The sequence below is a fragment of the Symphalangus syndactylus genome, chromosome 14 (assembly GCF_028878055.3).
Source record: "Symphalangus syndactylus isolate Jambi chromosome 14, NHGRI_mSymSyn1-v2.1_pri, whole genome shotgun sequence".
In the NCBI taxonomy this organism is placed as follows: Eukaryota; Metazoa; Chordata; class Mammalia; order Primates; family Hylobatidae; genus Symphalangus; species Symphalangus syndactylus.
Window position 1 is genome coordinate 78,477,191 of NC_072436.2, and position 16,284 is coordinate 78,493,474.

The 16,284-nt window shown below is 47.3% G+C and overlaps 1 protein-coding gene across 11 annotated transcripts in view; it reads right to left on the reverse strand.

The window, feature by feature from the left end:
* B3GNT2 (UDP-GlcNAc:betaGal beta-1,3-N-acetylglucosaminyltransferase 2) overlaps positions 1-15,495 on the reverse strand; it is a 238,288-nt gene extending 222,793 nt beyond the window's left edge. For 3 of the 11 annotated variants that reach the window (XR_010115718.1, XR_010115715.1, XR_010115717.1), the window contains exon 1: positions 15,201-15,431. The gene's annotated coding sequence lies outside the window, so the exon portion shown is untranslated. Of the gene's footprint in view, positions 1-15,200 lie in introns of all 11 variants that reach the window. The other 8 variants (XR_010115721.1, XR_010115723.1, XR_010115716.1 and 5 more) reach the window with 5 other exon arrangements.
* Positions 15,496-16,284: the final 789 nt, after the last annotated feature.

Genomic DNA, 16,284 nt, shown 5'->3' on the forward strand with positions numbered 1-16,284 from the left:
TACAATTTTAGTTGGTTTTGTTGTCCCGAAGACTTAATTTCTCTAAAGCAGATTCAGCTCACAGGGGAAGAGTCATTTGTCTTCTGTCGGATCTCTAACTCCCCTGACAGAATATAGGTAAACGTGGTCTGCCTTATCAAATTTTTTTTGGGGGGGGCGGGGGGACAGGGTCTTACTCTGTCACCCAGGTTGAAGTGCAGTGGCGCAATCACAGCTCACTGCAGCCTCAACCTCCTGGGTTCAATCGATCCCCCCGCACTTCAGCCTCCTGAGTAGCTGGGACTACAGGCATGTCACCACACCTGGCTAATTTTGGTATTTTTTGTGGAGACAGGGTTTCGCCATGTCGCCTAGGCTGGTCTCAAACTCCTGGCCTCAAATGATCCACCTGCCTCAGCCTCCCAAAGTGCTGGGATTACAGGCACGAGCCACCCCACCCCACCCAACGGCTTTACCAATTGCTAATCAATGAGCTTATGAGTTGTTTCTGATTTTTCCTATAACTGAAAACACATAAACACCCTCCTAGACACATCATCATCTGGTTATTTCTGGAGGAAACATTACGAAGGGAACCCAACCTTTTAAAGTCAGTTAGCATAGAATCAAGCTATTCCCCTCACTCTCACCCTTAACCTCCCACCAAAAGGAAAGGTCAGACTGATTTATCCTCTCGTTGTATGCCCAAGAGCATGAAGTCATCCACACTGACAGTGAATACTGTACTCCTATTTTTTTTTTTTTTTTTTTTTTTTTTTGAGATGGAGTCTTGCTCTGTCGTCCAGGCTGGAGTCGGTGGTGCGATCTCGGCTCACTGCAACCTCTGCCTCCCGGGTTCAAGTGATTCTCCTACTTCTGCCTCCCAAGTAGCTGGGACTGTAGGTGCCCACCACCACACCCAGCTAATTTTTGTATTATTTAGTAGAGATGGGGTTTCGCTATATTAGCCAGGCTGGTCTCGAACTCCCGACCTCAAGTGATCTGCCCCCCTCAGCCTCCCAAAGTGCTGGGATTACAGGTCTGAGCCACCGCACCTGGCCACTGTCCTCCTTTTTAATCTTTACCAAAAAAGAACATCTCCCTGTTTTAATTGACGCCATCTTTTCATATGCTTCCTTCCTGGTCTTCCTACTCCCCTATGCCCTTTGCCCATTTTTAATGTTGGGATGTTCTCATCTCATTTAATCTCCACAACAAGCTAAAAAATGTGAGGCAATTAGTTTGAGGTCACAGAGCTAATCCCAGTGGAGCCAGTGTTTGGACTTCGGCCCCAACCCTGGGTCTAAGCTCTTATACTTTGTACCACACAACACCATTGCTCGAGGAGGATAGAGCATCCCCAAATAAAGTTGTACTTTTAAAAAATTAAGGTACCAAAATTATTGCATTTGTGGATACCCACCCAGGAAGATGTAAACCATTCCAAGGAAAGGCAAGGGAAATTGAATTTTTTTTTTCCAAATTGATATGAGAAAGTAATAATGTCGACAACAAAATGGCCGGTTGGGAACCACTCAGTGGTTTAACATATCCAGGGGTCCCGGTCTGGTAACACTTCCGCACCGTAGGCAGAATCCCCTGCAGATGTGTTTTGTGATGACTTAGTTTTGATTATTCATACAAAAGGATGAGAGACTGCCGGGGCTTAAACTAGCCTCGTCTTAAACACCTGTCAGAGCTGGCTACAGGTGGAGAAAATCTGCCTTTCCTTCCCTCCAACATCACAGCCTGCAGTGAAGGGAGACCAGCACAGCCTTACAACCTGCCACAGGGTTGGGACAGTGGCACAGGGCTGGTCCAGACCCCAGCTCTACTGTGACAGAAAAGGGATCAAAGAACCAGCGTTACCCACCAACTGTACCATCTCACTCTTGGTGTGTGTGGGGGGTGAGGGCCGGTAAAGGGTCTGGCCTGTGTTCTGTGTTGCCCCATCTGGTCTTGAATTCCTGGGCCCAAGTGATCCTCTCACCTCAGCCACCAGCTCGTAGCTGGGACTACAAGTGTGCCACCACGCCTGGCTTACCTCATTCTTTTACTTGTTTTTCAACAACATGCACATGAATTCACACACAGATTGTGACCAATTTCATTACCAGAAAGAAGCTCCAAGAATTTCTTTACCAGGGCCTTATAGACCAGCCACTGTAATACCTCTTTTACAGCACAGGAGACCGAGGCACAGGGAGACAGAACCTTGCCCAAGGCTGCCCTGGGGAGGAGAACCAGGATTACTAGCACGAGTACCAGGGGACTGGGGAGTCCATTAGTCAAAATTATCATTAGTAACAAAGTCTTTTTCTCACAGTCTATAGCTTCCATTCTGGGCTATCGACAATAAAAACAAAAGAGCCAATGGCCCGAAATTAGCCAGGTGTGGTGGCTCATGCCTGTAATCCCAGCTACTAGGAAGGCTGAGGCGCTTGAACCCGGGAACCCGGGAGGCAGAGGCTGCAGTAAGCTGAGATGTACCACTGCACTCCAACCCAGCCTGGGCGAGAGTGACACTCTCTCTCTCTACAAAAAAAAAAAAAAAAAAAAAAAAGCGCCAATGTATCACCTCTTCCTCCCACCCCACTGCCCCCACCCAGATTGGGCTGCTTGTATTTCTTCCCCCTTGCTGTTACCACCACCTCACCCACATTTATCTGACTTAGCACACTGTGTGATAACAGGTCTGACACACCAAGGACTCCTGGGCAGAGTGGGCCATATTCACTTCTGCATCTCTAGTGCCTACCACTCAACACACAATCAATATGAGAACAAGAAGGGGAGGGACCCGTAAAGGAACCAGGACCTAACCTAAGGACATTTTGTATTCTTTGACCATTTTGATCAAACATTTTAAACACTGCTCTAGCAAACCATTCTTGGGTAATTTCACACATGCCCCCCTCCCCAGCATCCCTCCCCCTGGTCCCTGGCTCTGTGCCAGTCCTGGCCCTCTTCTCCTTAAGTATCCTAAGCATCTACCAGTTCTGGAGCTTTCCCCTCTAGGCCTCACTCCTCAAGACAGAATTACGTGGTGTCATCTCAAGGCAGTAAATCACCTAAAAACATGACTCAGGAAACACATACAATTAAATAAATCTATAAACAAACATAGGCCTCAGGGATGGGGGAGGTGAGAAAGAAGGCAATTAAAAATTAATAGAAATGCACAAGCATAAATTACATTTACTGGACTAGAAACAGAATCCCATTATATAAACTGTTATCAAAGTGACCTTGTACAAGTGCTTCTGGAAATAAGTAGGCCATCAGCCCTGTCTTGGCAGTCTTGGCGTAGAGATTGCGGGGGGAGGAAGAGGGGAAGGAAGGGGGAAGGAAGGAGGAATCTGTTGTCTGTTATGTGGGCTCCTCATGTCTACAGACACATACAGACAAGGAGACTATTTTCACATAGGTATGAAAAAATGATTACTGTCATTTTACATAGTAAAATGTACAAGAATTCAACTAATGACCAATTAAAAAAATTTAAAGATGACCCCTCTCAAACTCATAAGATCAACTTTCAAAAGTACACCATTCCCCATCACCTAGTTCCATTGGTGTGATAACTGGCCACACACAGAGAAGCAGAAATTTTAAATTTTAAAACAAGCACTTTAATATTAAGCACTCAGGCAATCAAATTCAATCCATTATTTTCCCTGGCAAAAAGAATAATCTATGGCGGGGTCCCCAAACCCCGGGCCACGGACCCCTAGCGGTCCATGGTCTGTTAGGAACAGGGCCACACAGCTGGTGGTAAGCAGTGGTGGGCAGGCCTGCAAGCATTACTGCCTGAGCTCCGCCTCCTGTCAGATCAGCTCGACATTACATTCTCACAGGAGGGCGAACCCTTTGTGAACTGCGCATGCAAGGATCTAGGTTGCATGCTCCTTACGAGAATCTGATGCCTGATGATCTAAGGTGAGACAGTTTCATCCCGAAACCATCTCGCATGTCCTCCCACCCTGGAGTCCGTGGAAAACTGTCTTTCACAAAGCCGGTCCCCAGTGCTAAAAAGGTTGGGGACCACTGATCTACCTCACTTCTATCAGGTTCTCTACAGACAAACTCTTTCAAAACAACCACTGCCTTTCCACAATTCTATTAAATTATACTTGGCAATTCTTGTCCCTCAAGAACCGTAAGTCTAACCAACATGATAAAACTCCGTCTCTGCAAAAAATACAAAAATTAGCTGGGCATGGGGGCCTGTAGCATGTTTGTTGTCCCAACTACTCATGAGGCTGAGACAGAAGAATCGCTTGAACCCAGGAGGTGGAGATTGTGGTGTACCCAGATGGTGCCACTGCACTCCAGCCTGAGCGACAGAGTGAGACCCTGTCTTAAAAAAAAAAAAAAGAACTGTAGACTTTGAGAGCATCCCTGACATTTCCCTGCAAGATAAACGTTTACATTTGTCTTCCTTCCAAAATAAAAATATAACCTCAAAATCAGAAAAGCATTGTTTGAACATGCTGCAACTTAAGATTACATATAGCATATTAAAAATAACCTTTTGTAACTTCAATAAATATTTACAATTATACCAATGACATTCATTGTATTTTAAGTAATTTAATAAACTGCTTTGGGAAGTCTCAATTTCTTGGTAGTTAGGATGAAGGTTTCCAGTGACACATTTTCTTAAAAGAGAATATGCCCTTGGTTACAGTGAAGGGGACACCAGAAAGTGAGGTACTACAACTTCAGACTGCAGGACTCCTTGGCTTATCCATTTGGAGTCTTGTAGGGGAGCAGCTTGGAGAGAGCTGCCTGACTCTCTCTTCCAAAAGCAGGCACAAAGAGTGCAGAAAGTTCTGCAGAATAGGCATGTGTAGAGATTTTTAAATAATGTTGTACTAGGCCAGGCACAGTGGCTTACACCTGTAATCCCAGTGCTTTGGGAGGTGGAGGTGAGAAGATCGCTCGAGGCCAGCCTGGGCAACATAGAGAGACCCTGTCTCCACAAGAATAAAAAATACATAAAAATAATATTGGATTAAAGTGCATGGTATGATACTTTGGGGAAGGGAAAAAAAATAGAGAAATGAGGTAAAGGTATCAAGGACACTCCTTATAATAAAGCAAATTAACCACTGCCCACCTAGTGCCCACCCATTAGCTGAGTGAGGGCTTGTCCATATGCCATGGGCGCAACTGGATACACAGTCAAGTGGTGACTGAGGTGTCTTCATTTCACAGAGAAGTAAACTGGCTCACAGGATCGGAAAGTTGTCTTATGTTCCCAGAAAAAGTAGCGGGAGAGGGCAGGAACTAAGAATCCAGATGGGCCGCCGCCAGCCCAGAGCTGCATGGAGGGAAATGGGCATCCCCATTCTCGCTGAGCACATCCAAGCTGATCCTTGATCCAGGCAGGCCACCCCTAAAACCCCTCCCGGAGGCCTCTAGACACCAGCACCCCTTAACAACAACTACTATCCTCCCCACCCATACCTCTGCTCAGCCTGGTTTCTCCTGGCTTAAAACGTCCCTTATCTTGCTTCTCTCCATCTTTACCCCCATCCTTGAAGGCCCAGGTTCAAATCCTGTCTCCTCCTCCATGAGGACAGCCTCGATTCCCCCACTCCATCGATTTCGTCCTCTCCTCCTGGCACTCAGGATCCCCCAAAAGGAGTACCAAGCCCTCACCACCTGGAATCCACTCTCTTGGCTATGATACTTCCCAGGAGAAATGGTTCCAGGTGAGCCGGGAGGCTGGAACTAAGCAGCCTGTTCCTCAGGTGGCAAATGACAGCCAAGGGCTGGCAGGCCCCGCCCACAGCACCCAGCCACTAAGTGCCAGCGCTCCTCCTCTCACACTGAGCATCCAGTTAAATCGGGCTCCCTCTAAGATGCTGCCTCTTCTCCACAGTCAGAGATCATCCTCCTCCCAGAGGACAACACTTCTAGTGACGTGTGACCCTGGGTGGCAACTTCAGAGCAAGGTGGCAAACAAGCAAACCAGCTCCCTGCTCCGTGCTCCGTCTCGGATTCCTGTCCCGCCTCTTCTCCCTTTCTCAAAGGCTGGTTAAATCCCAACACCTTACTGACAAGTGTTTCAGGACTGTTCTTTTCAAGTTGTTTCTTTTTAAATATCAAAATAAACCATATACGTTTTAAAATACGTATCCTCAAAAAAAGTAACACTTTGGCCTTTTATCCAAATGTTCTATATAAGGGGAGGCATCATTCAGGCCTTCAACCAAGACTTGCTTCCATATTTAAAGAAGTGCAATAGTAACATAGCTTTCTCTGGCCACCTGCCAAGAAAAGTTTTTGTTACCACGGTAAAAAGAGAACACGTTTGCTCAGTATGTGGGCACCCTATTGAACTGCTTAGAAACTGGGCCTCTTTTACCAAGCAATTTAAGTCACCTCAGTTTTAAGCGAGTCTCTGCACGTTCCCTTCATATACCGTAGGTGATCACATATGTGGAGGGACCAGGGACCACAGCAATCCCAATGCCACGGGCTTCCAATCTCCCTGGTCTGCCTCTCACTCTCCCTGGGGGCATCCAACCCTCTCCCCCAGCCTCCACTATCTCTAAATTGATGACTGCACATTCTGTGGTCCAGTGTGACCTCCTCTCTCTCCCTCTCTGGATGGTGTCCATGGGCCCTTAGTCGTGAGTGGGGTAGAGAAGAAAATAAAGAATCATCACCCTGAAGCCGCTGGTGGCTACCTGAAGCTTCATGATACCATTCTCTGTATCTGCACTTGTTTGAAAATTTCCATTATAAAGAGTTAAAAAAAAAGACGATCCATCAGAACTTTGAGAAATAAAAGTTTTTTAAAAAAAGAAATATTCAGTTAAAAATAGGAGTATTCATGAGAGATATTTTAAGTTCATTTGAAGGAAATAATTCCTTATGTGGTAAAGGAAAAGAAGAAAAATATAATGGCTGCATCTCAAGAATAAAGTTACATAAGTTCCTTATAAACAAGCTTCAAATACAACCATAAAATAATAAAGGTAAAAATACATCTCACTAGTTCCAAATGTTGACTATTTAGAAAGGATAACATTTGTAACACTTCGACCCTTTCATTATTAGACAAATATATTTGAATCTGAAAATATCATCTGGCTTGCCAGTGACAATCTAGAGCCAGATCTGGAGGGTTAAAAACACACAGGTGCACATAAAACTCCCCACAATTGTGTTATTCCCTGATCAAGACTCAAAAAAAGAAGTACTTTGGAGAACCAGTTGGATGTTAAGTGCTTCTCAAAGAAAATAAACAATTAGAAAAATTTCTACCAGGCACTTTGGGAGGCTGAGGCAGGTGGATCACCTGAGGTTGGGAGTTCGAGACCAGCCTGACCAACACGGAGAAACCCTGTCTCTATTAGAAATACAAAATTAGCCAGGCGTGGTGGTGCATGCCTGTAATCCCAGCTATTCAGGAGACTGAGGCAGGAGAATTGCTTGAACCCAGAAGGCAGAGGTTGCAGTGAGCCAAGGTCATGCCACTGCGCTCCAGCCTGGGCAACAAGAGGGAAATTCTGTCTCGAAAAAAATTCTGAAGCACAAATAAACTGCAGGAAGTTTATGGTCCATAGAAATATCTTCCCAGAGTATTAACACTTTCATATTCATGAGTTCAATGGATTCCAATAATAAACATGTGAAGTTGGCTGTGCAGGTTTCATGCTATTTTGCAGGGAGGTGGGAAACAGGAGCTAAGTGGGTTGCCATAGTTACAACGACATTTGATGTCAGCTCTGGGACCAAAACCTACTTCAAGTTCTCTACCTCAGCCAGTCCCCAACCCCCCACTCCCAGGATTTCCACTCCCTGTGACAGCTCTTGCTGCTTCTGGGGTCTTACACCAATAGCAATCTCCACTGTTTCCCCCATCTTCAGCCTCTCCCTCTCCAAAGGCTCCAGGCACATGCTCCTTGTCATGCCCATCTGTCCTGCCTTGACCCTCCCAATCCCCCTCACCTTCTAGAATCTTCGCAGTCCTTGCACCCTCCTTTCTAGGGCACCCAATACTGCTGGCCTCCATGTCTACCCCACCCCAAGCTCAGGAACCCCCGGGGTTCTCTTGCATGTTGGCAGCCTTTGCTCCTTGGCCCCATCCCACAAAATGGACTTGCTCCGCAGTTCTGGGCATAAGTCTATTGCTGGGTCTTCCCTTCCCCCCTATTCTTGTCCCCTAGACATCACTACAGACTCCCATATCTCATATGCTAAAAAATGCCCCAATATACCTGTGTCATGGCCCTTCTCCTAACCTCTCCTAATTGGTTTCCAAATTCCTTTACACCCACCATGAGTCTTTTTCTCTCATCCACCTCTTCCAAATAACACACATACACATTTCAATCTTGTACCATCCCTGCCCTGGTTTGAGCCCTCAGTTTCCCCTCTACTAAGACTAATTTTAATGAAATGGCCTAACTCAACAAATATCAAACGCCTACTTAAACCAAGCAGTGTTGAAAACAGGCAGCAAAGAATCAAGTCAGAGTCTGTTGTAAGGTTGATAAACACTTAGATGAAATATGAAGCACTGCACAGGGGATAAAGGAAAGGCTGCTTTATGCAGGGTGATCAGAGAAAACCTCTTCTCGGAGAAGAGGTGAGGATAGTTCCAGGCAGGGGGAACAGTCACCACAAAGGCCAGAGGCAGGAAAGCTGGGGGCCTTGTGCCTGGAGTGAAATGAGCGAGAGAAGAGAGGTAGGAGAGGAGGGCAGATCACCAATCCTGGTAGGTGACATTTGAACTCTGGCTTTCCTCTGAAGAAGACAGGGATTCTGTCTGGAGGATTCTGAGTAGAGAAGTAACCTCAAGTCATTTCAGTTTTTAAAGGATCCCTCCAGCTTCTTTCTGAGAGAGACTGGTAGAGGGCAAATGGGAAGCAGAGAACAGAGGGACTGCAATGACCTGCCCCGGGTCAGGCTCGCCTCATTCACGCTCAGGCCCATCTTCCTCAATGCAAGCCTGGCCATAACTTGTCAGCACACCCTCTCTCTCTCTCTCCTGACCACAAAAACTTTCACTGGTTCCTCACTACCTCCATAACTATTAACTGCCACATCTCTGCATGATCCCCAAGGTTGCATCATGGCCTGTTACACCTTTCTAAGCACCATGCACTCCAAACCCAATGGATCACCTGCTGTTTCCCCAAAAGACCTCTGTGAGCCTTTCTGTTGTATCCTGTTTTCTCAGCCTACAATCCCTTGAGCACTTCTAACTTCCTTTCTCTGCCCCTGAAATGTTATTCACATCCTTCAAGACCAAGCCCAATGGCCACTTCCTTAAGAAGCCTTTCTTGGCTGCCTCCAACACGTAATTTGCTTACACCTCTACCAAGGCAATCTTACCAGTTCCTGGCTGTCTCCACCACACTGCCCACTGAAGGCAGCAATCATGCACAGCCAAGCACAGTGCTAGGCATACACCAAGTGCTCAATCAATGCGTGTTTGGTTGGAGAACAAACTGCCCACTTCACCAAACATCTTGTGGTCTTAACAGAGAAGTATTCCAGGGCAGGTTTTCCATGTTGGCTATTGTAATCTGGAGACCAGGGGACCCTCTGATGGAGTCTCTGGGGGACTGTCTGCTCAGCACTAACAAAGGTACAAGTAGGGACCACAGTGTGGACAGATTTGAACTTAGGCCTACAAAGACTCTTGCCTTCTCTGCTAGACATCTCTAAGCAGGCCCATATTTTGTTTTAAATTTCCATAAAGTATTGGAAGTATGTTTTTCCTAAGGTCATTCTAGAAGTGTACAAAAGAAGAAATGAGCACTTAGAAGGACCCACATCAAGTTAACTGTAGTTATAGTGGTGAGAGAGGGTAGAATTAGTTTTATTTTCCTTTACTTTATCTTGAATATTTTTTCTAAATAAACATTTAATGAAAGTCATTTAGAAAGAATGCCAAGTACTACCCAAGTTACATTTGAAGAATGGGTCCAAAAATGCAAAGTACCAAACAAATAAGGAGACATGAGGCCATGGAATTATGTAATACCACTTACACGGTAAGATTACAAGAGCTGAAAATGTTTTAAGTGGCTTGTCTGAAGCAAGCAATTAAAATAATTGGCCCTGTGCTTTCACCTCTGAAATAATTATTTCACTAAACATAAAGCAGATGTTGTGTGCATCTTGGGCACTTATTGATGACTCTTACCCAAACTAAAGTCTTCCACAAGCTCCATAATCGACCATAAACCAGTTCTCATCACTGCATCCTAGCTCATGTTACACAGGTGGCCAAACAGCTCTGAATGGGACATTTCAATGACTGTCTTTAGGGAGGAAATGTCAAAAACAGGCAATCAACTAACAAATAATACATCTTAAAGCTAAAGCTGTATCAACAAAGTATTAAATAAAGATTTGTCTTCTAACTTTCAATAAAAGACCTACAGAACTTTTAATGAAATAGCTCGTTTAAACACAAAAGATCTAGTTGCTTTAGTTATCACCCTATTAAAGAAATAAAAAGGGGAAGAGGAAAATGCAGTCAGGCACAGTGCTAGGTATTTTAGGTGCAGCTATATATTACTTTCCCCAGTAAATCTAACATAGGGCTTTATCTTCCCCATTTTACAAGTGAGAAAATTTATCCTGAAATAGTTCGTGTAATTTTAACTTTAGGCATTCCCATATGTAACTGAGACTCAGATTAAGTAACTTGTCCATAGTCACACAGTAAGTGGCAAAAATAGAATTCAAGTCTATTTCACAAAAGAGTACATGCCACACTGTATGACTGATTCCACTTACATGAAGTTCAACAGGTAAAACCCATCTATGATGACACAAGTCACATCTATGATGATGTAAGAAAGAATAACAGTTCCTTCAGGGTGAGGGAGTGGGAACATGGACAAGACATGGGCGCAGTAACCTTCTGCAGTACTGAAAATGTTTATTTCTTAATCTGAGAGCTTACATACATGAGCTCATGCTTAATATTAACACTTCTCACACTTTACTGCATGTTATACATGAAGTTAAAAAAAAATCCTCATCTTATGGACTCCGAGTTTATGCTCTTAACCACTAAACCACCACATGGCACTTGGACAGAACCTAGCCACATGCTAGAATTGATTGCCTTGGATTATCAATTTTTTCAACATTCTGGTAAGCTACGTACATCCTACTCATATCAGAATGAAGACACCTGAACCCGCTGTTTTAAAATGCCACAGAATGAAAAGTAGAAAGTATCAATTTCCTGGCTACTGGGAATTTCCCCCTCTATAGCCACATCAGAAAATTTTTTTTTTAATTTAACTTATAGATTTCCAGAAAATAATCTGTAACATATTCTTAAAGTTATATATGAAAATACCTAAAGCTAAAATTCCACAAGACACATGTATGACTCTCAAAAGACATCTGAATTTTTGTTACAAAAATTAACACAAGGCAAAAAGACAAAGCTGGTGGGCAGAGGTCGTTAATACTCACAGGGCAACACACAGAGGGCAAAAATCTCAACTCTTAAAATTTGTAACAAATAGAAAACTCAGTACAAATAACTTTTTCCAGCAGCAAAGTAATTGTGCCACATAAGCCCTAATAATAAATTCTCCATCAAGTAACAAGTTCTCTTTGCTGAAGCTTTGTTCAGCCTGGCAAAGCCTCCTTACCAGTGAGTGATGATGAAATCATTACATCAGTTCTCCCAAAACCTTACCCCACACACACATACACCTCTTATTCAAACAGTAATTGCCTCTCCAGAGAGAGGAATGTATTCATTCTGTAATTTGCAGACATATTTGGCAAGTACGTAGGAACAGCAATCCCACCTTAGAGAGTGGAGAAAAAGACAGCTGGGTCCACACCTTTTGGGTGTTTGTGCTGTGTTCTTTACTGGATGCAGCCAGGAAACATTTACCACTTCAGAGTCTAGTTTAATTCATGTTTTAACCTTCTGTACACACCAAAAATACCAAGCAACCAAATGACTTTAGTTTCCCCTGGGCACTTACATAAGAGACCAAAAGGCCTTTATGAGAATCTTTCAGTATTGGTAATGTATGTACCACCATCAGGGATGTTGCAATAGATTACACATCACCAAGTATTATCCTAGTTGCAAGATCTCAAGATCTCGATGTTTATAAAAGTAACCATAGGCAGTTATTAATTTTTAAAGTCTCTAACAGACTTTCCAATAAAACCATCAAAAAAAATACAAAAAATAGAGTCAAATACTGCATCCATTAACCAAGTTAGAATGAATAAAAAGCACTGACCCAGTATGTCAAAAACATTAACAGCTGTGGATCAGCATCCCTAAATTAGGATTTTCATGAAACCCCAGAATTGCTAGAAAACATATAAAGCTAAGGCCAGGCGCGGTGGCTCACGTCTGTAATCCCAGCACTTTGGGAGGCCAAGGCAGCTGGATCACGAGGTCAGGAGTTCAAGACCAGCCTGGCCAACATAGTGAAACCCTGTCCCTACTAAAGATACAAAAATTAGCCGGGCATGGTGGTGGATGCCTGTAATCCCAGCTACTCGGGAGGCTGAGGCAGGAGAATCACTTGAATCCGAGAGGCAGAGGTTGCAGTGAGCTGAGATTGCGCCATTGCACTCCAGCCTAGGCGGCAGAATGAGACTCCATTTCAAAAAAAAAAAAAAAGAAAAAAACATTTAAAGCTAAGTTTCAAAGTTTGAGAAACAGAGGATTCACCTTTTATCCCTGTATCAGCTGAAAAAGCCCCGCATATTTCTCTCTAGAACATACCAATGATGCCTCACTAATGCAACTATTTAAAAAAAAAAAACCCACACATTTGAACAGTATAGTGAAAATCAATCAGTTTCACTTTCCTATTTTTAGCATAACTTTAGTGTATCAGAAACCTAAAACTTTTGACTTTTCTTTAAAACAAGAAAATCTTCAAAACTACAAACCTTCATATACTCAGCCCTTCACCAGAAGCCCAGAAAAAAATTCATAATTTTTGAACAAGCAAATCATGTTTATTTTCCTCAAAATACTACTTAGGTTTTAAGAACCTTCTGATGTGCATCTGCCAAATGTGGCTGATTTCAGTCTCACACAGGCAAATCTAAACGGCTACCACAGGGTTACTGTTTTTGGTAAGGGGAAGTCAATGCCAGGAGGAACTTCTCTATTGATTACAGCAATGACCACCATTTATTAAGCACTTCTTAACTCTCCCAGTGCAGTGCTAGGAGTTTGGCAAACATCCTATTTGTCCTCAGAAATAATCTTGTAGAGCAGACACCACCATCCCCAAAACCAGATGTGTAAAATGAGGCTCAGGTGAAGAATAACTTGCCCAAGATCACTGAATTAAATGTGGCAGAATCAAGTCTAATGAATGGTAAGGGTGAGAACTGGTCAGTTTCACAGAGAATTAGGCCTTCATCATACAAATGCCGTCTGCACAAAAAGTAAATGAGAAACAGTGAACCCTTGCTGTAGGAAGAAAAAGCAATATTCCGAACTAAAAAAGTAGTTTCAAACAGAAGATCTAATAATAAACACATTTGTAAAGGCTGGGCCGGGAGGAAAAGGATTACTCAAATTAACTCAAGTACAGCCCTATGGGGTTCTTGCACTTCTGTGTTCTTAAAATCTAATCTGATTTAACAGCGCATGGGCTCCTAGTAAAACTCTCCCAAATTCCTCCAGGCTTAACCACCCTCTACTCAAAAGAACCAGGAGCAGGAGTTAGGACAGTGGGAAGTGACCGCCCTGTCCTGCCCTGCCGGTCCTCCCTCCGGGTCAGCTGTCAGATCCGCATGGGTGCGACTATGAGCCGGCACCGGAGCCCCGGGACTGGCTCGGCCAGGATCCCCGCCTTTCCACTCCCAGTCCCAGCCCTATCGGCCACCTCGTTTACCACCTCCAGAGGCACAAATAATTACACCGGAAGAATTTGTTTTAACAAGTAGAAATTCTATATTCACCAACTGGCTTCGCTATCAGATATTACGGTAGGGTTCCAACAAGAGAAGGGCAAAATAATATGGTTTAATTGTTCTAAACAATCTTTCTGCGAAGTTGGCGTGGCTGAGGCAGCCACGGGGGATACAGCTCAGGCACCTGTGAGCTAAGCCCACTCAACATACTAACCACCCCTACGTTTTGGGCAGGAGAGCGCCTCCTCGCCAACGCAGGTTATAAATGTACTTATTTTTAAAGATGAGCTTTGACGCTGTGACACTTGCGGGGAGTCTCCCGACTGCTCCTCTACTTGATGGGGGTACAGGGGGTTCTGCGGCTCCCCAGCCCCGAGTGTCAAATACCGTGGCCTGGAAATTAACCAGGTGACTCGGTTTATTGCCTCCAGAAGGGTCCGCCTGCCGTGCTGGAGTAGCCGCCAGCCCCGCGCCTGCAGCCCCGGCAGGGGCCCCCACGCCCACCTTCCCACGAGGGGTGTCTGGCAGAGTTCGGCTTCAGGCTCTCCCTGGCCTGGCAGCACCCACCCCACCCCGCCCCACCCCACCCCCACGACTCGGGCTAGCAGCCTGGTTAATCATTCAACGCAGGCAGTGTGGAATATTTTTTTTAAAGGTCAAAGCGAAAGGTTCTCCCTAAGTTTGGCAGAAACCAGTTTTGGGGGAGCCGGAGACAGAAGTGGCAGAGGTTGGGGGTGGGGAGCGGCTGCCGGCGGCTCTTTGGCTCACAAAACACCTGATCTCCCCATGCGGCACGGGAGGCCGGCGCAGTGCGAGGGTGGGGTGCGGGGGTGCAAGCGAGGAATCACGCGCGTCCCCCTCCCCGAAATGCCCGCGCGCCCCGGATGAGGAGGCCCGGCCCCAGATGCCCCTTGCCAAAGCCCGCATCGCCCTGGCGCCGGATCCCCCGGAAGTTGGGGTGCAGCGGGGAGGGGGAAGGTCCCCGGGCTCCAGGGCGAGGTGGGCACGGAATGGGTTGGGAGGTTCCAAAGCCCCGCAGCGGGCGGTGTCCCTCTCCTCTCCCTCTAGGCTGAGGTTGGGTGGCTGGGACGGCGGGAAGGTAGGGGAGGCTTAAATGCGGCAGGAGCCACCTAGGGACGGCTTCCTCCCCCGGGGCGCGGGTACTTAGCCGGAACCGGCGAGGAACCAGGCGGGGGTAGCAGGGTGTCCGGAAGGTGGGGCCGGGAAGCAGGGAGGCGGGAGGGGACCGGTAGAGGGGCCTGGCGGGGAGAGGGCAGCGGGGAGGGAGCCGGCGGGGGTGCTCGGCGCCCGGGCCCTACCTTGTCCGGGAGCAGCTCCAGCTCGGCGGGGCGGGGGCAAGGGCGGGAGATCGCGGCCACATCCACGTCCCGGCCGCTCCGCGCGGCTCAGCCCGGCGACTGCCGCAGCTCACGCTCCATGCGAGGCGCCCCGGACGGGCGGCCCGGCGGTGTCGGCGGCAGGGACTGCTCCGGCTCGACTCTACTGGCCTCCGGCACTTGTTGCCGCCGCTGCCGCTACGCCTCACTCCCAGCTCCGGTTCCAGGCGCAGCAGCCGCCGCGGGCGCCCGGCCCCGCCCCGCCCCTGCCCGCCCGCCAATGGGGCCCGGCCCCGCCCCGCACGTCACCGCCCGACGGCCCCGCCCCGCGCCCCAAGTTTTGGGAGGGTTCCGCTCTCTCCACCAGGCACCAGGACCTACCTGGGCCCGCGCTCCCCGCGGCTTCCAGGGACCCTCCAGCCCCCACGCACCCGCCTGCAAAGCCGAGGGTTAAGCTGGGGAAAGGGGGCCTCTAGGAAGGCGACCCCTCTGGAAATGCCCGGCAGCTCCAAAAACACGAATGAAACTCAGCTCCAGCCTCCGCCCCTCCAGTTGTGGGTGGCCCCTCTTGCGGTTAGTCTGAGGCTAGGGGACTAGGCGCATCGCCTAGCCAGACTCCAGTGGACTTTTCTGTCCAGTTTGTAACCGGAACTAGACCGACACCGGCCGCCCCCTCCAGTGCTCGGGCGGGTGAGGAAGGCCCTGCCGGGGAGGCAGGGGAGGGAGGCCTGGGCCACCTTGGGGCCTGACCTTTGCTCCACCTCTTAGGTGCTCACGACCCAGAGTGGTGCCCTGCTTGGCACTGCCACTGGATCCTCTGGCTTATGAAGCCGTCCAGGACAGGAAGGGTGGGGGGTGGTCCTTAGTTCTCTTCGTGGGGTCATGCAGAGTGGTTTCCTCGAGGTCCCACGCCCGTCTCAGGAAGCCAGAAACGCAAGATGCCAGGCGCTCGGCCCGAACCCGTGCCGCAGCCCAACGGGCAAGGCGGATACCCAGGCGAGGCCTAAAGGGCCGGACTCTGACCGCCCCCTCCGGACACTGCTGGGCTCCGCCGGCCAGAGGCGGC